This window comes from Vombatus ursinus, unplaced genomic scaffold, assembly GCF_900497805.2.
Source record: "Vombatus ursinus unplaced genomic scaffold, bare-nosed wombat genome assembly UNPS02014945.1, whole genome shotgun sequence".
Taxonomy (NCBI): Eukaryota; Metazoa; Chordata; class Mammalia; order Diprotodontia; family Vombatidae; genus Vombatus; species Vombatus ursinus.
In genome coordinates, this window is record NW_020954723.1 from 29,973,119 (window position 1) to 29,980,540 (window position 7,422).

Here is a 7,422-nt window from a genome sequence, read left to right on the forward strand (position 1 = left end):
GAGGCCAGATTTGCACTCAGGAAGATGAGTCTTCCTGACTCCAGGCCCAGTACTCTATCCACTATGCCACCTTGATGCTTATAGACTCAACTTTGTTGTTGTTATTATTTAGTCATTTCAGTCCCATCTGACTTTTCATGACCCCATTTTGGGAGTTTTCTTGGCAGAGAGACTGGAATGGTGTGCCATTTCCTTCTCCAGTTCATTTGACAAATGAGGGATTAAGGGAAACAAGGTTAAGTGACTTGCCCAGGGTCACACAGTTATTAAGTGTCCCAGGCCAGATCTGAACTCACGAAGATAAGTCTTCCTGATTCCAAGCCCAGTGTTCTATCCATTGCGTCACCCACTGCCCTACAAGATATATACAGTGTGAATGGAAGATAGTCTGGAGCAAAAGGCACTGGCAGTGACAGGGAGGAGGACATCAGGATGGGATTTGATCTGAATTTTAAAGGAAGTCGTAGAAATCAGGAGGCAGAAATGAGGAGGAAGAACATCCTAGGTATAGAAAACAGCCAGTAAAAAAGCATAGGGTCTGGAGATGTAGTGTCATGTACAGGGAACAGGAAGAGGATCGGTGTCACTGAATCATAGAGTATGTGAATGGGGAGTAAAGTTTAAGAAGACTGAAAATACAGGAAAAGGCTAAGTTGTGGAGGGTTTTAAAAACCAGAGGATTTTATACTTAAATAGGCAATCACCGGTGTTTAATGGGAGTGGGGGCGGGGGTTGCATGGTCAGACCTGCTCTGTAGTAAGATCACTTTGGCAGCTGAGTAGAAGAGATGGAATGGGGAAAGACTTGATGCAAGGAGATCAACCAGCAGGCTATTACAATAGAACAGAAGTGAAGTGATGGAGTTCTGCACTTGGGCAGCAGCTGTGTGAGCGGAGAAAAAGAGGATGTGTGCGAGAAATTAGGTGATCTTGAAAATTACTAAGAGAGTGGAGATGGTAGAGCAGGAAATCTAGGGGATAAGAGGGGATTGAATGGGATCAAGATTCATAAACAGGGGTTTACAAGCTTGGCAAGGAGAAGGCTAACCTCTTCATGTGAGACACGGTTGAAGGAAGAGATGGTGGCAGAAGATATCTGAGCGATGTGAGCTGAGAATAAGGGGAGAAAGAGGGGCTTTTGTCATATGTCTTGAAATTTCAGGTGAAGTCTGAGGCGTGGTTTTCAGCTGAGAGAATGGAATCAGAAACTTGAGGAGGGGGTGGCAAGGGGAGCGTGAGCAAAGCCGACGATTGCACAAGGAGGAGGCAAAAGGCCACAACTGAAACAAAATGAGCAAAGCACACCCTCCCGAGATAAAAAAATTTATGGACAAGAAGCTATCGTTGAAATTAAATGGTGGGAGGCATGTCCAAGGAATATTGTAGGGGTTTGATCCATTTATGAATCTTGTGATTGATGAATGTGTAGAGATGGCACCAGCTGGGCAACAGAACAATATTGGAATGGTGGTAATCCGAGGAAACAGTATCATTGTGATAGTTGGAACAAGTATAAGGAATGAAGCATGGATGATGCCCTGGGTCTCCACTTATCCCTTTCATTCCCAAGAGCCTCTTTTTTTTCTTTTGATACATAAAATTAGTCATTGTATATTCTTTGTTTAACTTTTTGAAAATAATTTTTTGTAAGAAAAAAAGAAACTTGAGTGATAAAAGGTTTATAATAGTCTCTGTTGTGATATTACATCCAATAAAAAGATATAAAAGGAATGCCTTGCTACAGCAAGAGTCCCGTTGAAATTTATGTAACAAAAATCTGCAGTGGACCCAGTTGGAAGTTTCATAATTTTTCCCAGTTCCATTCAGTAGCACATGAATATAAGACAATGCAAGGGATGATGGGAATAATCTATTGTTGCAGCTTGGAAAGGCACTATTGGTGTTAGGATAAGGGGGCAAGGGACTCCAGTGTAGAGGCTAAGGTGGAGTTGAACTGGTTCACCATGAGGTCAAGACAGGGAAGGAACAAGAGTATGATCAGTGTATGGGGTGATGGCCTGGGAAACAACAAAGTAGTGAGAGGACTGAAGATCATCTTAAGGACGAAAATCGGGATTAAGTCTAATAAGGCAGAAATAAAGATAAAGTGATAAAAGATTATGATCAGATAAAGACATTACAGAATTCATGAACATGGAAGTAGAACACATGGTTTAGGCAAGATCAAGGGTATGACCATCCATCTGTGCAGCTGAGGTGGAGTAGAAGAGTAAAGATTTGAGTATATTGAGGAATTGGGGAGGTAAGATGTTTGGAAGAGTATCAATATGTATGTTAAAGTCCCCTAATATGTGGGCAGGAGTTGGGATGGAGAGGAAGACTGATAGCCAGGCACTGAATTTGTTAAGGTGGATAGGATGTCAGGTCATCAGATCACAGTGTGAGACAGATGATAGAGGGAATAGGAAAGGAAAAGGGTTTAGATGGAAGTAAGCTTGTTAACTATGGAGCAAGCCATTCCAAAAAGCACAGTGGAAGAAGAAGGCAAATTTGGAGTGGGACACCTAGCGGAGAGGGGAGGGTTGAAGGAGATGGGAGTAAGGAAACAGACAATGAAGGATGGGGACTTCACTTCATAGAATGATAACCAGGGGTTCGGAATCATCCTAATGGAGACAGCATAGTAGGATAGGAGTATGCTATGAGTACAAGCAGAGTTTCAGGGGAGGTAGGTGATTAGTCTATTCAAAACTCTTATAGCAGGTTGGATGTTGAATCCTGAGAGGCATTGAAGGCTGGACTCACCACATGCAGGAACAGGTGATGATATGGCCTGGGTGACACCACACAGGATGCAGGAGCTGACAGTAGGGAATGCATCTGATCTGAGAAAGGCCTCCAGAGCACTGGAAAAGGACCTGGGACAAAACAGAAGCCACAAATGTGTGGTCTGAAACTTGGACTGAAACAGGCATCCCTAGAAAGTCTCCGAGAGCTAAAGGAACACAAGCAAGGGGCCTCAGTGATCCAGGGCTAATGCAGATACATATTTTCAAATATAATTCTCCCCATACCTCTAGCCAGTAAGCTATTCCTTCTAACAAAGATTAAGAAAAGAGGTGGAGAAAGCAGTTCAAAAAAACAACTAAGCAGAAAATTGGCTACCAGTGTATCCAATGTTCCGCACTCATAGTACCCCACCTCTGCAAAGAAAGGTGGGGTACATTTTCTCCTCTTCTTTGGGACCAAATGTGATCATTTTAATTACACAGCATTCAGTTGTTTTGCTGTGGTGGTGGTGGTTTTCATTTACATTGTCATAATCATCATACATATTTTTTTCCTTGTTCAACTTATTTCACTGAATCAATTCATGTGTCTTCCCTTCTGTATTCTTTTATCATTAATTGTAGTAGAGTAATATTCCATCATATTCATAACCAGTACCACAATTTGTTTAGTGACTCCCCAGTTTCAAAATATTATTAAAGAAATATTCACACACACAACTCACTCCACCCCCACTCTCAGTTATCACTGCCCTGCTTTAGTTCACTATACAAATAATATAGGTAAATTATTTTATAAATTTATTGCATATAAAATTATCGTTATTTTAAGACAGCTCCTCTGACGTTGTCTGTCTCTGTTTCTCTCTGTCTCTATCTGTCTTTCTGTCTCTATATATACATATATATATAGTGTATGTGTGCACACACATATATACATATATAGTTGTTGTTCAGTTGTTTTTCAGTCATGTCCAACTCTTCTTGACCCCATTTGGGGTTTTCTTAGCAAAGACACTAAAGTGATTTGCCATTTCCTTCCCCAGCTCATTTCACAGATGAGGAAACTGAGGCAGACAGAGTGACTTGCCCAGGGTCACATAGCTAGGAAGTATCTGAGGCCAGATCTGAACTCAAGAAGATGAGACTTCCTGACTCCAGGCCCAGTACCCTATCCACTACACCATCTATTGTATATAGATATGTAGATATTGATATAGATAGATAGCTATAGATATAGATAAATATACACGTACATATATACCCATATACATACATATCTAAAGCTAGGTGGCTGTATATGTGTGTATATATAGGTGTGTATGTTTGTATATGTGTATGTATATGTATGTGTGTGTGTGTGTGTGTGTGTGTGTGTGTAATCTATTGAGCATACTTCCCTGCTGGTAGAACAACACCCCATCTTCAAACCCTGCTATTAATGACATTATTTTACTATTGCATGTCTTTAGGACATAGATGGTGCTGATAAACTTGCTCAGGAAGCCAGATCGAAGCTGCATGTACAGTCTCTGAGAAGGCTGGACCCATAACAGTGTTTGGGCTTGACCTAAAGCTTCATGTCAAGTGGGCCCCACATTCAATCACCCTCCTAAAGGATATGTTGGTCTTAACAGTTTTCAATTTTTGCCAGTGACTATGTCATCAGACAGCCTGCAGCCTTTATAGCAGACTTCAATGGGAGTTTGTTGCTCTGTATTACCAGTAGCAATGAAAAAAAAATCATAAAATATCAGAGCTAGAAGGTAACTTGAAGATCATCATTCCCCTCAATTTTTTCTTTTTTGGGGGAGTGGGGTGGGGGAAGGGGTAGTATTAAGTCACATCATATGAAAGTGCTATCTCTTATCCTTGGGTTGGGAACAAGCAACCTTTGAGATACTTTGATGCCTTGGGATAATCTGAGAGCATTTCAGACCTCCCTAATAGGCACTGGAAGGTAGACTGGAATGTAAACATTTCAACCATATTTTACATGCATTCACCAGAGTGGGTTCCACATAGCCTACCATAATCCTACTACTAATGAGTTAAATCCTAGCCCCTAGTTACTTAAGAGCCAGTGGGAATTGTTCAGGAATGACTGAAAGTGGAATATGGTCCATTATGGAGTCTCAAAATATACAGTAATGCCTCTAAAGGAGCCATTAAAATTCACACCAGGAAAAAACAGCTAGTAACAAAACACATTAGGCACTACACAGGGTTAGCAAACTATTAAGTAGAGGATTTAGGGGGATCCTTGGGGATATCGCTCCAAGATATTTATTGCTCCTAGATGTTCAGGAGTCCCTACACATTGTAACTTTCTCTTGAGGGTGAAAACTAACTAAAACACAGAATCCTGAAATGTATCTAGGACCTCTAACCAAAGGATTTCAAAACCCTCACTAAGTATTGTTGAGTAGCAAGTATCATTTTTATTTTTATAGATGGGGAAACCAAGGTTCACACAATCCCAAGGGTGCAATCATAAAAACCCATGGCATAGTACATTATTAAAGCAGCTATTCAGAATGTACAGATGTGTCCTCTACTCAGCCTGGGTTGCTGACTCTCAAATCAAAGATTTGTGGCTGTATTCTGTCATTATTTTTATTGTCAATTCTCAGAAGTTAATGAGCCCAGTTACTCTCTCTCTAGAGTGATGTTTCCATTTACTGATCCTCACCACATGTGAATGCTTTCTCCCCAACCCAAGATTACTTTGTTGCTGTTGTTCAGTCATTCAGTTGTGTCCAACTCTTTGTGACTCCGTGAACCATAGATGCCAGGCCCTTCTATCCTCCACTATCTCTTGAAGTCGGCCCAAGGTCATATTTGTTGTTTCCATGATCCATCTCATTCTCTGCCATCCCCTTTTCCCTTTGCCTTCAATCTTTCCCAACCCCAGGGTCTTTTCCGATAAGGCCCATCTTCACATTATGTGGCCAAAGTATTTAAGCTTCAGCTTCAGTATTTGACTTTCCAGTGAATAGCCTAAATTAATTTCTCTAAGTATTGACTGATTTGACCTCCTTGTTGTACAAGGAACTCTCAAAAGTCTTCTCCAGCTCTACAATTCAAACGCTTCAATTCTGCTGTGCTCAGTTTTCCTTAGAGTTCAACTCTCACAGCCATACATTGCTACTAGAAAAACCATGGCTTTGACTATATGGATATTTGTCAGCAAGGTGATATCTCTGCTTTTTAGTATGCTGTCCAGATTTGCCATAGCTTTTCTTTCAAGCAGCAAGCATCTTTTAATTGCATGGCTACAGTCTTTATCCACAGTGATCTTTCAGCCCAAGAATATTAAGTCTAACACTGCTTCCATTTCTTTTCTCTCTATTTACCAGGAAGTGATGGAACCAAATGCCAAAGTTCTTAGATTTGTTTTTTTTTTTTTAATGTTAAGCTTCAAGCCAGCTTTTACATTCTCTTCTTTCACTCTCATCAAGAGACTTCTTAATTCCTCTTCACTTTCTGCCATCAGAAGACTACTTTGAATTTGCATATAAACATCTGTGGATGTGCTTCTCCTCCAGAAAAAAAAATAATGTAAGCTCCTTGTTTCATTTTTGTCTTTGTATCTCCAGTACCTAGCATAGTGCCAGGCACCTAGTAGGTGCTTAATAAACGCTTATTTATTGAAGAGATCTTTAGAGATCATCTAATCCAAGAGTTGTTATGCCAGGGTTTGTCAACTTCTCTTTGATAGTTTGATGACTATATTTCAATATAATTGGTTTCCTTTGTGATCCTATGTATTTTATTTTATACATTTAAAAACATTATTCTGAGAATGGATCAATAGGCTTCGCCAGTCTATCAAAGGCATCTATGCTACAAAAAAGGTTAAGAACCCCTAATCTAGTACATGTCTTTCATATGCAATCTACATGTGCATATATATATATATATATATATATACATATACACATATTTGCATGTATGAGAAAACTGACAGCCAGAGAGAGGAAGTATCTTGGCCAAGGTAATAATATAATTATCACAGATATGGTCATTGACCTAAGGACTCTTGGCCCCTGAAGACCTTTATATAGGCCTTTTCAGTCATATAACATTTTCACACACATTGCCTCATCTGATCCTCATTGTATATGTGTCTAGATTGCCACACACAGAAAGCTTGGGTCTGGTCCATTGATCAGTCTCGGATCAAGCATGAGTGTAGTTCCAAGTGGTGCCCACATCTTTGTTGTACTTTCTGTGTCTTAGGTATATCATTCTTAAATAAGGAAAGGGGATCGGAAAGCAAAGGTATGCTGGTTAATATTTAACAACTGATTTTCTAGGTGGAAAACGTGTACACATGACATATTTTTAAGTTAATCTGCATTATAAACATTTTTGCATCACCTTTTTAATGTCCAGACAATCAACAAAACAATAAATCAAACCCTAATTTGTAGCATTTTCTAATTTCCTAGGTATAAATGCTCATACTGAAATTTTGACTATGGACTCTTATGAGTCGGTATGAACTGGATCCAGCACACCTCTGGTGAAAAGGAATAAGAGATGAGAAAGAGGAAGGAAGGAGGGAGGGAGGGAGGGAGGGAAGTAAGGAGAAAGAAAGAAAGAAAGAAAGAAAGAAAGAAAGAAAGAAAGAAAGAAAGAAAGAAAGAAAGAAAGAAAGAAAGAAAGAA